The sequence below is a fragment of the Aquarana catesbeiana genome, linkage group LG07, assembly GCF_042186555.1.
Source record: "Aquarana catesbeiana isolate 2022-GZ linkage group LG07, ASM4218655v1, whole genome shotgun sequence".
Classification (NCBI taxonomy): Eukaryota; Metazoa; Chordata; class Amphibia; order Anura; family Ranidae; genus Aquarana; species Aquarana catesbeiana.
The window spans coordinates 137,045,883-137,059,966 of NC_133330.1; the positions used below are offsets into that span (position 1 = coordinate 137,045,883).

General features: G+C 41.3%; 1 protein-coding gene across 4 annotated transcripts in view; it reads right to left on the minus strand.

Annotated features, from left to right (window-relative positions):
* Positions 1-14,084, minus strand: part of UBN2 (ubinuclein 2) — a 690,706-nt gene that overhangs the window by 572,743 nt on the left and 103,879 nt on the right. The gene's annotated exons all lie outside the window — the stretch shown is intronic.

The window sequence follows — 14,084 nt, forward strand, 5'->3', positions numbered from 1 at the left end:
CACCTTGGTGGCCCTGTTTCATCAATTGGATTTTTTTGTACAATTACTTACCTATTCCCATCCATTTTTTTCTATTAGTAATTCCTAAGTGCCCCCCTATCCCGCCCCCGGGGGAACGCCCCTAGTGGGAGTCTCAGAGTCGTTGCAGCCCCGTTTGGGCCAAAGGTGGTGAGTGCAATAACAATAACTACTTTCTCCAATGTTAATGATGCATATATTTGTATACACAATTTTATAGTCTACTCATTATATTGGTGTTGATTGACCCTCTGTTATCTTGTAGAAAATGTACTAGACGCCTCCCGAAGAAGCGGCTTGACCGCGAAACTGTAGAGGTCACGTCCAGAAAGTACTAAACAACTCGCCTTTATTCACCTGTATAGGCACTATAATTAAGTCTGAGTCAACACTGCTGTAAACATTTTTTGTGTGTGTTTATGTACTACTGTATCCTTGTATGGATTATTTTAATGTCTTATACTTTAATAAATTGAAAGATTTTATATAAATTGGTTTATATCCCTCTGGTACCGCAATAGTCCTAAGATTCCTAGAAAAAGGTAGGACCGGATTGGAGAGGTCCTATTAGGTTTCCTTCCCCTTTTTCAACCACATTGCTCCAGATTGACTAAGGATGATGGTACCTACTACTTATTCATTATTCTGACAAATCTTATAGGGTGGCATACTTTTGACAAGGATGTAGCCAAGATTATACAGCGTTATTGGCACATCCTTAAAAATAAGGACCTGAAAAAGATTTTTCCAGAACGTCCCAATATAGTGTACAAAAGAGCCAATACAATGAAAGATCTCATTGTAAAATCAGTAGTAGAACCACCAATAAAGCCAAGATTCACGTTCTTTGATGGGAAAGGATTTTACCCATGTAAGAACTGCTATGCCTGTCGCCATGCAAAAAAATTTCAGGGTAAAAGAACCGAATTTGTGGCCACCAATACGGGCCAAGTACATACCATCCATGATTTCATAAACTGCCATACTGAAGGAGTCGTGTATGTACTCCAATGCAGTTGCAATAGGTTGGAAGAACCAAGAGAGCATTGAAAGTAAGGATACAAGAACATGTGCAAAACATACAGAATGGCTTCCCCAAACACAACGTGTCGAAGCATTTTGCACTGAAACATAATAAAGATCCTTCACAACTCCAATTTTGGGGCATAGAAAAATATAAAAAGACATGGAGAGGGAGTAACAAAATTAGGACAATCAGTCAGAAGGAATCTAAATGGATATACACCATGCGTACATTAATACCTGGGGGAATGAATGTAGAATTCGATCTTAACGGTTTTCTTAATAACTTCTAATTTTATTTCCTACTATGGAAGGGATATTTATTTTTATTTTTTTTATTTTAATTTTTATTATTTTCATTTTTAATTTTATTTCTATTCTATTATGATTTTTATACAAATATACTCTAACCTTTTAAGAATGATTTTTGGTTCTGTAAAACAGTGGTTACATTCCCCACATTTTTATGATAAGTGGCTAGATACATCATTAACAATATGCTGTACTATTTATATTTATATGCTACCTCACCAAACAGATGCTGTGCAACTAGACTGATCACCTATTCCAATATGGTTATTTAACAATATCGATTAGAACCATGCTCATTTGTTTTTGTTGTTTTAAATAGCCTTTAAATTTTATCTAATATGAGACAGTTATTCTATATGCGTTTATAATAAAATTTATTGTTGGTCTTGTATACCTACATTGCAGACACTAGACTATCAAAAAATGGTCGACCAGAATTACATGTGTTAAATAAGAGTGTCCGCAATACTTCCCTATAGCAAGCTTAAAAAAAATGGCCGCGATGATTATATTTCGCGGACTTCTAAAAAAAATGGCCGGGAAAGAAAACTGCGCTATATGAGACCATATACGTGGTACTAATTCCCATGCAAATGATACAATGACCTTATCCTGTAAGGGACATGTTAACTCCCTAGCTATAGGAGGATTCTAATACCTGGAGAAAGTCAATTAACATCACAGTAATCAATCCGAAATGTATTATGCATATAATCACATGGAAAAATCATAAAAAAGCAAGTGAAGATATTAATGTTCACAAAAAATTGTCTGAACTGGTATTGTTACTGGTCACTGAATAGTCGCATTAAAGGGATGTCTCTCCTTCACAGATAATAGTGACTTCAATCAGGAAAACACCATAGGAAAAAGTGATATGGGATAGGAAAGTCCTTCCACCTGTAAAATAACTGCCTCTTACCAGCTGCTCAGATCTCTTTTTTAAGGAGAACAGTTCTGTTTTTAGGCTTATAGCCGAGCCACAGTCTCTGACTAACCGTCAGATGGCAACTCTCCTCCTCTCTGGTCTTTCCTGAATCTTTGCCGATCAGCAGTTAACCCAATGGAAAGGAGAAAACTACCATAGTGTAAAACTGTAAAACGTCTTTATTAATAAAAAGTATTGCACTTACAGAATATGTGAAAAAGGATGGCATCTAGTAAAACATCCGAGCCGGCCGGCTCATTCAGAAGATCGCCCGTAGCTTCCGGGACTACACGTTGTGTTGTGGACCGCAATTGTTGTATCCTCTAGAACAAACAGGACCTCAATTTTACATCTCCTAGAAGTGCCATTTAGACAGCGCTGTATTTCCATTTGATATATTCTAAAAAAAATGGCCGCCAAACTATTTCCGGGTATTTAGTATTAAAGGCATGGCTCAGTAGTCAATCCGGTTCCCCAGATGAAGTTGCGAGGTGCAATGTAATGCGTAGGGATTGGCCGGGATAGCCGCAACCAGAAGTAACGTGAGAAGGCCAGGAACAATGCAACATTTGTTCCCTGTGTTGTTTTTAATGTTACTGTGTAAGAGTCCACTTTATTCTGTTTTAATAAATAAATTTTTAGCCCTGACATATTGCACTATTGGAGGTTTCTCTATTTTGTCCCCCATCTCATACTGAGGTACCCCCTCATACTATTGCGATCTTGGAGCAAATCGGTGCTCCCATAGGAGAAGCACAGAAACATCTGCCCACCCATGGAGGCCAGTGGAGATCTCAGATGGTGATTGCTTGTTTTCCATAGTATTGAGGTGAGAGTTTTGGGAGACTATAATATTAAAGAAGCCACAGCAGGATTACTTATTATCACTCTTCTCTATCAATCCTGATAGCAACAGAATTATATCCACCTACTTATTCACTGAAAGAGGACTTGAACATTTATTAACACTTTTGTATTTTTATATTTATTATTTATTTATATTTTTGATTTTCTGATTATTCATTTTGATTTTATAGTTTTGTCCTTCCCTTACGGAAGGTGTCACACACTATGTTCACTGGCATTTTTCACATGATTTTACATAAGGACATTTTCTACACTGCATGATTTAGTACTATCAAGTATATGGTTTATATATGCAATATTATATATTGTACAGTGGCACTTTATTTAGATGTTTTAGAACACATTTGCATTCATCTACATACCCTGACGCAATATTTATTCAGTGTATTCGTTACAACAATTTGCGCGAAAGTTTAACATAATGTCAATATGCCTTTACTTTTGCAGGTGAGAGAAAGAAAAAAAAAAAAAAAAAAAAGAACTTTACTTCCTCTTTAATATCTCCTGAACAATGCATGTTTAGGAGATAGTTACTGCACCTACAGGTAAGCCCTATTATAGGTTTGTTTGTAGGTATAAATAAACTTTACTACCACTTTAACTGCCTTCCGCCCGCAGTATAGACAAATGACTGGGGGCAGGACGTCATATGAGGTCACCCAGTCTCGCCGCTTGGGGTGCGCTGCATGGCGAACACAGGCACGCTGTGTCCCTGGAATGCGGCTCTTTACCAATGTGATCACATGTAAACAAGGAGATGCCATTTATCGGCTCTCTTCGCCTTACACTGAGGAGAGCCGATTAGCGACATTTCCACAGAGGAGAAATGTATAGGTAATGAGGGAACTGATCATCACTGCAGCTCCAACAGTGCCCATCAGTGATGCCACTCTGTGCCCATCAGTGACACCAGTCTGTGCCCAGTGATGCCAATTTGTGCGTCTATTCATGCCACCTATTAGTGCCCATCAGTGCTGCCCCATCAGCGCCACACCAGCATAGGAGAAAAATTACTAATTTACAAAATTTTCTAACAAACTAAGAAAACCATTTTTATTTTTTCAAAATTTTAGGTCTTTAGTTTTTTTTAGCAAAAAATAAAAAAAACCCAGCAGTGATTAAATACCACTAAAAGAAAGCTCTATTTGTGGGAAGAAAATTATTAAAAAATTTATTTGGGTACAGGGCTGCATGATCATGCAATTGTCAAAGTGTGACAGCGCTGAAAGCTGAAAATTGGCCTGGGCAGAAAGGGGGTGAAAGTGCCCAGTTTTGAGGTGGTTAAAGCCTGGTACAAGTAAATCTAAAGAAAGGTAACGCTGCTCCAGGTGATTGTAATCCAATGGATCAAATGGGCTGGGTGCTAGCCCTTCTTCAAAACCATGACGAAGCACGAGTTAGTTGTGAAATGCGTCACCTCTGTGTCCTTTGTTTTGGTGGCAGTCATGAGGACAGGAATAAATCATTATTGGATCTATGGTGGTGTGCAGACACATGGTTTTCCTTTCCTTAAAGCCTGTTACACCCAGATTTTTTTTTCATTCAACCCAGCAGGCCAAAAACTAATTTAAAAAAAATTGAAGAGCGTGGGAGGTGCCGCTGTACCAACGATCGGACGTTGGTACAACAATCTCTTCTGCTGAGCTATTGTGTTCTGACAGGGTGATGGCCCACCGCAAGAGTACACCGGTTAATGCTTGGAGCACTGACAGGATGCCGATCGGCAGACCTTTTTCGGTCACGCCCCTGTGACAGAAGCTGGCCGATTGCCCGTTTTTTCTCGGAATAGCTGCTGTACACGGACCGAATGTCGGACGGTATCTATTGAACCAGCCAATGCCGTCTGCCATTTGCCCCATGTGTATTAGGCTTCAGGCCCAGTTCACACTGATGCGCGTTCATGACAAATGTGATGCGTCAAAAACACTTTAAATTCGCATGTCATCCCTAAAGTCATTGTTTTCGATGACGGTCGTTCACATACATGCGTTGCGATTCCTCTACGAATGCGATGCGATTAAAAAAAGGGTCTTGTGCGAGTTTACTGCGTTGCGAATTTAGTCTCCATAGACATCAATGTAAATCGTTCTTGAATCGCATTGATGGTTCACATGTGTGCGAATTCCACCACACTACTCTCCACAAAAACCAGGAAGTAAACAGGAAGTTAACACTTTTTTTTTTTTTTTTTTTTTTACATTATGATTCTATTGGCTAGAATATTAATCACAGCTATGTCCAACTCCTGAAATTCGCGGTAAAATCGCTGTAAATTTGCGGTAAATTCGCACCTCACAAAGGACAAAAAAACGGAACAAAATCACAGCGCATCAGTGTGAACCGGGCCTAAAGGCTCTCTTTACACTTGCAGATTCAACCCTGCATTCAAGTATTGCTGCAATCTCTATTTGTCAAACTGCAACTAACTGGACTAGAGCAACGGACACTCCACAGGATCCTGGTTTACAGGATTGAACAGCAAAACACTTTTCTGTGTTGATGCCCTAGGACAGGTCATACACAAATTTTCAAAAGGGTTTTAATATATAAATCTTGCAAGCTACTCTAGAGCAACCTAAAGACTGCAATCAGCATCAGGTATAAAGTAACCTAGCTTTACTTTACCTAGCGTCAGGTGTGATATAACAATTCCTGTGAAACAAAGTGCAAATTCACAGCTGCTAAGCATTGATCACACAATCCCATAATCTGTGAAAACATATTATAATGAAACAATGAAAAACAATACTGCTAAAAAAATGTAACTATGAACTTAAAAAAAAAATTTTTTTGTGTAACAAGCAAGCTCACAGTGAAAGAAATGTAGTATTATTCCTTAACCACTTGCCAACCGCCTAACGCACATATACGGCGGCAGAATGGCACGGGCAGGCAGAATCACGTACCCGTACGTGATCTGCCTCCCGCGGGCGGGGGGTCCGATCGGACCCCCCCCCGGTGCCAGCGGCGGTCGGCATTTGACTGGGAGCGTCGGGAGGCGAGGGGGAGACCATCCGATCGTGGCCCCCCCCCCCGCGATCGCTCCCAGCCAATCGGAATCCTCCCCTGCCTGTGTGTAGTTTCACACAGGCAGAGGATGTGATGTCATCTCTCCTCGGCTCGGCAGTTTCCGTTTCAGCGCCGAGGAGAGAAGACATGTAAGTGCACAACACACACACACACACACAGTAGAACATGCCAGGCATACTTTACACCCCCGATCGCCCCCCGATCCCCCCCCAATCACCCCCCCCCCCGTCACAAACTGACAGTAAGCAGTATTTTTTTTTTTTTTTTCTGATTACTGCATGGTGTCAGTTTGTGACAGTTACAGTGTTAGGGCAGTGAGTATTACCCCCCTTTAGGTCTAAGATACCCCCCTAACCCCCCCTAATAAAGTTTTAACCCCTTGATCACCCCCCGTCACCAGTGTCACTAAGCGATCATTTTTCTGATCGCTGTATTAGTGTCGCTGGTGACGCTAGTTAGGGAGGTAAATATTTAGGTTCGCCGTCAGCGTTTTATAGCGACAGGGACCCCCATATACTACCGAATAAATGTTTTAACCCCTTGATTGCCCCCTAGTTAACCCTTTCACCACTGATCACCGTATAACCGTTACGGGTGACGCTGGTTAGTTCGTTTATTTTTTATAGTGTCAGGGCACCCGCCGTTTATTACCGAATAAAGGTTTAGCCCCCTGATCGCCCGGCGGTGATATGCGTCGCCCCAGGCAGCGTCAGATTAGCGCCAGTACCGCTAACACCCACGCACGCAGCATACGCCTCCCTTAGTGGTAAAGCATCAGAACGGATCAATATCTGATCCGATCAGATCTATACTAGTGTCCCCAGCAGTTTAGGGTTCCCAAAAAACGCAGTGTTAGCGGGATCAGCCCAGATACCCGCTAGCACCTGCGTTTTTCCCCTCTGCCCAGCCCACCCAAGTGCAGTATCGATCGATCACTGTCACTTACAAAACACTAAACGCATAACTGCAGCGTTCACAGAGTCAGGCCTGATCCCTGCGATCGCTAACAGTTTTTTTGGTAGCGTTTTGGTGAACTGGCAAGCATCAGCCCCAGGCAGCGTCAGGTTAGCGCCAGTACCGCTAACACCCACGCACGCAGCGTACACCTTCCTTAGTGGTATAGTATCTGAACGGATCAATATCTGATCCGATCCGATCTATACTAGCGTCCCCAGCAGTTTAGGGTTCCCAAACACGCAGTGTTAGCGGGATCAGCCCAGATACCTGCTAGCACCTGCGTTTTGCCCCTCCGCCCGGCCCAGCCCACCCAAGTGCAGTATCGATCGATCACTGTCACTTACAAAACACTAAACGCATAACTGCAGCGTTCGCAGAGTCAGGCCTGATCCCTGCGATCGCTAACAGTTTTTTTTGTAGCGTTTTGGTGAACTGGCAAGCACCAGCGGCCCGGTCATAGTCAAACCAGCACTGCAGTAACACTTGGTGACGTGGCGAGTCCCATAAGTGCAGTTCAAGCTGGTGAGGTGGCAAGCACAAGTAGTGTCCCGCTGCCACCAAAAAGACAAACACAGGCCCGTCGTGCCCATAGTGCCCTTCCTGCTGCATTCGCCAATCCTAATTGGGAACCCACCGCTTCTGCAGCGCCCGTACTTCCCCCATTCACATCCCCAACCAAATGCAGTCGGCTGCATGAGAGGCATTTTCTTTATGTCCTCCCGAGTACCCCTACCCAACGAACCCCCCCAAAAAAGATGTTGTGTCTGCAGCAAGCGCGGATATAGGCTTGACACCCGCTATTATTGTCCCTCCTGTCCTGACAATCCTGGTCTTTGCATTGGTGAATGTTTTGAACGCTACCATTCACTAGTTGAGTATTAGCGTAGGGTACAGCATTGCACAGACTAGGCACACTTTCACAGGGTCTCCCAAGATGCCATCGCATTTTGAGAGACCCGAACCTGGAACCGGTTACAGTTATAAAAGTTAGTTACAAAAAAAAGTGTAAAAAAAAAAAAAAAAAAAAACACATACAAAAATATAAAATAAAAAAAAAATAGTCGTTGTTTTATTGTTCTCTCTCTCTCTATTCTCTCTCTCTTGTTCTGCTCTTTTTTACTGTATTCTATTCTGCAATGTTTTATTGTTATTATGTTTTATCATGTTTGTTTTTCAGGTATGCAATTTTTTATACCTTACCGTTTACTGTGCTTTATTGTTAACCATTTTTTTGTCTTCAGGTACGCCATTCACGACTTTGAGTGGTTATACCAGAATGATGCCTGCAGGTTTAGGTATCATCTTGGTATCATTCTTTTCAGCCAGCGATCGGCTTTCATGTAAAAGCAATCCTAGCAGCTAATTAGCCTCTAGACTGCTTTTACAAGCAGTGGGGAGGGAATGCCCCCCCCCCCCCCCCCCAACGTCTTCCGTGTTTTTCTCTGGCTCTCCTGTCTCAACAGGGAACCTGAGAATGTAGCCGGTGATTCAGCCAGCTGACCATAGAGCTGATCAGAGACCAGAGTGGCTCCAAACATCTCTATGGCCTAAGAAACCGGAAGCTACGAGCATTTTATGACTTAGATTTCGCCGGATGTAAACAGCGCCATTGGGAAATTGGGAAAGCATTTTATCACACCGATCTTGGTGTGGTCAGATGCTTTGAGGGCAGAGGAGAAATCTAGGGTCTAATAGACCCCAATTTTTGCAAAAAAAGAGTACCTGTCACTACCTATTGCTATGATAGGGGATATTTACATTCCCTGAGATAACAATAAAAATGATTTAAAAAAAAAAAAATGAAAGGAACAGTTTAAAAATAAGATAAAAAAATAATAATAATAAGAAAAAAAAAAAGCACCCCTGTCCCCCCTGCTCTCGCGCTAAGGCGAACGCAAGCGTCGGTCTGGCGTCAAATGTAAACAGCAATTGCACCATGCATGTGAGGTATCACCGCGAACGTCAGATCGAGGGCAGTAATTTTAGCAGTAGACCTCCTCTGTAAATCTAAAGTGGTAACCTGTAAAGGCTTTTAAAAATTTATTTAGTTTGTCGCCACTGCACGTTTGTGCGCAATTTTAAAGCATGTCATGTTTGGTATCCATGTACTCGGCCTAAGATCATCTTTTTTATTTCATCAAACATTTGGGCAATATAGTGTGTTTTAGTGCATTAAAATTTAAAAAAGTGTGTTTTTTCCCCAAAAAAAAAATGAAACACCCACCATTTTAATCTGTAGGGCATTTGCTTTAAAAAAATATATAATGTTTGGGGGTTCAAAGTAATTTTCTTGCAAAAAAAAATTATTTTTTTATGTAATCAAAAAATGTCAGAAAGGGCTTTGTCTTCAAGTGGTTAGAAGAGTGGGTGATGTGTGACATAAGCTTCTAGATGTTGTGCATAAAATGCCAGGACAGTTCAAAACCCCCCCAAATGACCCCATTTTGGAAAGTAGACACCCCAAGCTATTTGCTGAGAGGCATGTCGAGTCCATGGAATATTTTATATTGTGACACAAGTTGCGGGAAAGAGACAATTTTTTATTTTTTTTATTTTTTTTTGCGCAAAGTTGTCACTAAATGATATATTGCTCAAACATGCCATGGGAATAAGTGAAATTACACCCCAAAATACATTCTGTTGCTTCTCCTGAGTACGGGGATACCACATGTGCGAGACTTTTTGGGAGCCTAGCCGCGCACGGGACCCCGAAAACCAAGCACCGCCTTCAGGCTTTCTAAGGTCGTAAATTTTTGATTTCACTCTTCACTGCCTATCACAGTTTCGGAGGCCATGGAATGCCCAGGTGGCAAAAACCCCCCCCAAATTACCCCATTTTGGAAAGTAGACACCCCAAGCTATTTGATGAGAGGTATAGTGAGTATTTTGCAGACCTCACTTTTTGTCACAAAGTTTTGAAAATTGAAAAAAAAAAATTTTTTTTCTCGTCTTTCTTTATTTTCAAAAACAAATGAGAGCTGCAAAATACTCACCATGCCTCTCAGCAAATAGCTTGGGGTGTCTACTTTCCAAAATGGGGTCATTTGGGGGGGGTTTGTGCCACCTGGGCATTCCATGGCCTCCGAAACTGTGATAGGTAGTGAGGAGTAAAATCAAAAATGTACGCCCTTAGAAATCCTGAAGGCAGTGATTGGTTTTCGGGGCCCCGTACGCGGCTAGGCTCTCAAAAAGTCCCACACATGTGGTATTCCCGTACTCAGGAGAAGCAGCTAAATGTATTTTGGGGTGCAATTCCACATATGCCCATGGCCTGTGTGAGCAATATATCATTTAGTGACAACTTTGTGCAAAAAAAAAAAAAAAAAAATTGTCACTTTCCCGCAACTTGTGTCAACATATAAAACATTCCATGGACTCAACATGCCTCAAAGCAAATAGCTTGGGGTGTCTACTTTCCAAAATGGGGTCATTTGGGGGGGTTTTATGCCATCTGGGCATTTTATGGCCTTCAAAACTGTGATAGGTAGTGAGGAGTAAAATCAAAAATGTACGCCCTTAGAAATCCTGAAGGCAGTGATTGGTTTTCGGGGCCCCGTACGCGGCTAGGCTCCCAAAAAGTCCCACACATGTGGTATCCCCATACTCAGGAGAAGCAGCTAAATGTATTTTGGGGTGCAATTCCACATATGCCCATGGCCTGTGTGAGCAATATATCATTTAGTGACAACTTTTTGTAATTTTTTTTTTTTTTGTCATTATTCAATCACTTGGGACAAAAAAAATGAATATTCAATGGGCTCAACATGCCTCTGAGCAAATTCCTTGGGGTGTCTACTTTCCAAAATGGGGTCATTTGTGGGGGTTTTGTACTGCCCTGCCATTTTAGCACCTCAAAAAACGACATAAATTAAAGGCTGTGTAAATTCCAGAAAATGTACCCTAGTTTGTAGGCGCTATAACTTTTGCGCAAACCAATAAATATACACTTATTGACATTTTTTCTACCAAAGACATGTGGCCGAATACATTTTGGCCTAAATGTATGACTAAAATTGAGTTTATTGGATTTTTTTTTTAGAACAAAAAGTAGAAAATATCATTTTTTTTCAAAATTTTCGGTCTTTTTCCGTGTATAGCGCAAAAAATAAAAACGGCAGAGGTGATCAAATACCATCAAAAGAAAGCTCTATTTGTGAGAAGAAAAGGACGCAAATTTTGTTTGGGTACAGCATTGCATGACCGCGCAATTAGCAGTTAAAGCGACGCAATGCCGAATTGTAAAAAGTGCTCTGGTCAGGAAGGGGTTAAACCTTCCGGGGCTGAAGTGGTTAATATCAAGTGTCCAAAAAAAAAAAAAAAAAAAGATTTTTTTTCTCACAATTTTCATCAATCCACAGAGACAAAAGTGCAAATTGGGGTATTATACGTATTATTGTCCAAAAAGTGACTAGTGATGATAATCCTGATCAGAAGAGGGTGACTTCACACACACACACACACACACACACACACACACACACACACACACGTGTGCGCCCCCCCCCCCCCCCCGTGTGAATGCGCTCACCTCCAACAGTGTGCACACTTAAGTTTGGTCCACATAAGCAGCACTCCTGTGCTCCAAGTAAAATTGCCTCAGCAGGATCCCACAGGAAAATCCAGAGAAGTTGTCCTTCATTTCAAAACAAGAAAGAGGCTGGATAGTGCATTATCGCTAGTTTAAAAATGTATTTACAAAACATAACATCAGGGTACTCACACATTTTAACATTTTAGGTGCTTCCTGCTGACACATACAAGTTTGGAAGTCGTTTGGAGAGAAATCCTATGCTCAATCCTTGTATAGTTTAGTGTGCTGGAAGCACCTAAAAATGTGAGAGTACCCTGATGTAAAGTTTTCTAAATACATTTTTAACCGTTTCAATACAGGGCATTTTCACCCCCTTCCTTCCCTGGCCAATTTTTTGTTTTCAGCGCTGTCGCACTTTAAACGACAATTGCGCGGTCGTGCAACGTTGTACCCAAAAAAAATTGACGTCCTTTTTTCCCCACAAATAGAGCTTTCTTTTGGTGGTATTTGATCGCCTCTGCGGTTTTTATTTTTTGCGCTATAAACAAAAGAAGAGCAACAATTTTGAAAAAAAAAAAAAAAAAAAAAAAAAACACAATATTTTTTACTTTTTGCTATAATAAATATCCCAATTTTTTTTTTAAAAAACAAATTTTTTCCTCAGTTTCGGCCGATACGTATTCTTCTACATATTTTTGGTAAAAAAAAAAATAAAAAAAAAAAATCGCAATAAGCGTATATTGATTGGTTTGCGCAAAAGTTATAGCGTCTACAAAATACGGGATAGATTTATGGCATTTTTTTAAAAAAAATATTTATTTATTTTTTTAGCGGCGATCGCGATTTTTTTTCGTGACTGCGACATTATGGCAGACACATCGGACACTTGACACATTTTTGGGACCATTCACATTTATACAGCGATCAATGCTATAAAATTGCATTGATTACTGTGTAAATGTGACAGGCAGTGAAGGGGTTAACCACTAGGGGGCGGGGAGGGGTTAATATGTTTCCTAGGGAATGCTTCTAACTGTAGGGGGAGGGGACGTACAAGGGGAGGAGACTGATCAGTGTTCCTCCGTTCTGGGAACACAGATCGCTCTCCTCTCACCTGACAGGCTGTGGACCTGTGTGTTTACACACACAGATCCACGGTCCAGCCTGGTTAACGGGCAATCGCGTGTGCCCGGTGGACATCGCGGCCGCCAGGCACACGCACCAGGTCCCGAGCAACGCGGCGGGCGCGAGCGCGCGCCCCCTAGACGGCCGGGAATCCCAGGACGTCATATGACGTCCACCCAAGATGGGAGATCCCATCCCAGGACGTCATATGACTATATGTGGGTAGGGAAGTGGTTAAACTACCGATAATGCACTATCCAGCCTCTTTCTTGTTTTAAAATTGACGACAACTCGAGTGCCTTCAAACCCGGGGTGGGGCACGTGTGTGAAGTTACCCTCTTCTGATCAGGATTATCATCACTAGAGTCACTTTTTGGACAGTAATACGTTAAATACCCCAATTTGCACTTTTGTCTTTGTTTATTGATGAAAATTGGGAGAAAAGATCTTTTTTTGGACACTTGATATTAAGGAATAATACTAAAATTTCTTTCACTGTGAGCTTGCTTGTTACACAAATATTTTTGGCTTTAATATATGTCCATATGCACATAATTTGATGGCAGGAAGCCTAGTTAGATGAAACTGACATTAAAAAATAGCCTCACTACCAAGCCCTTTGAAGAGGGCATCTTTGGTGAGACACTTGACAATGTGACAGGAAGAAAAGGTCTTTCTACCACAGGAAGAGGCATAAACCTCTCACCCTTCACAGGTTTCTACCACCTCAAAACACAGAGTACCACAATATTTTCCCCAGGCTTTATATTATATATTATATTATTTATAATATATTCCAAGTCAATATTCAGACCTTCTTATTTTGGCACAAGATTAACAGCCCACCAAGTTTGCCACAAAGCCCTCTCCACAATGAAGGGGTTTGTTCACGCTGAGGGAAGTGAGGGGGGGGTGCCTGTTACAGCTTGCATTCCTTTGGGCCACATTCAATCAGTGATTTAAATACCCTTCAACATCCTTACAATATCCTACCGTAAATTTACAAGCTGCTCTGAACCGTCTCTTGTTTTAGGGAGTGGTTGTTGCACTCTGCAACACAGGTTCAAAGGATTTTATTAAAACTGGTTCACAGTACCAAGACTCAACTATTCATTCTATCCTAGACCTAAAATTTTCAAACAATTGCCTTTGGGGTCACAAGTGTTACATGGAATCCGCAGGGCCAGTTATTGCCTCTCAAACAATTACAAGGTTCTTAAAATTAAAGGAGGAACTAAACCCATCAATTTAAAGGTTTACCAAAACACTTACATTCAAGGCATGCCATGAATA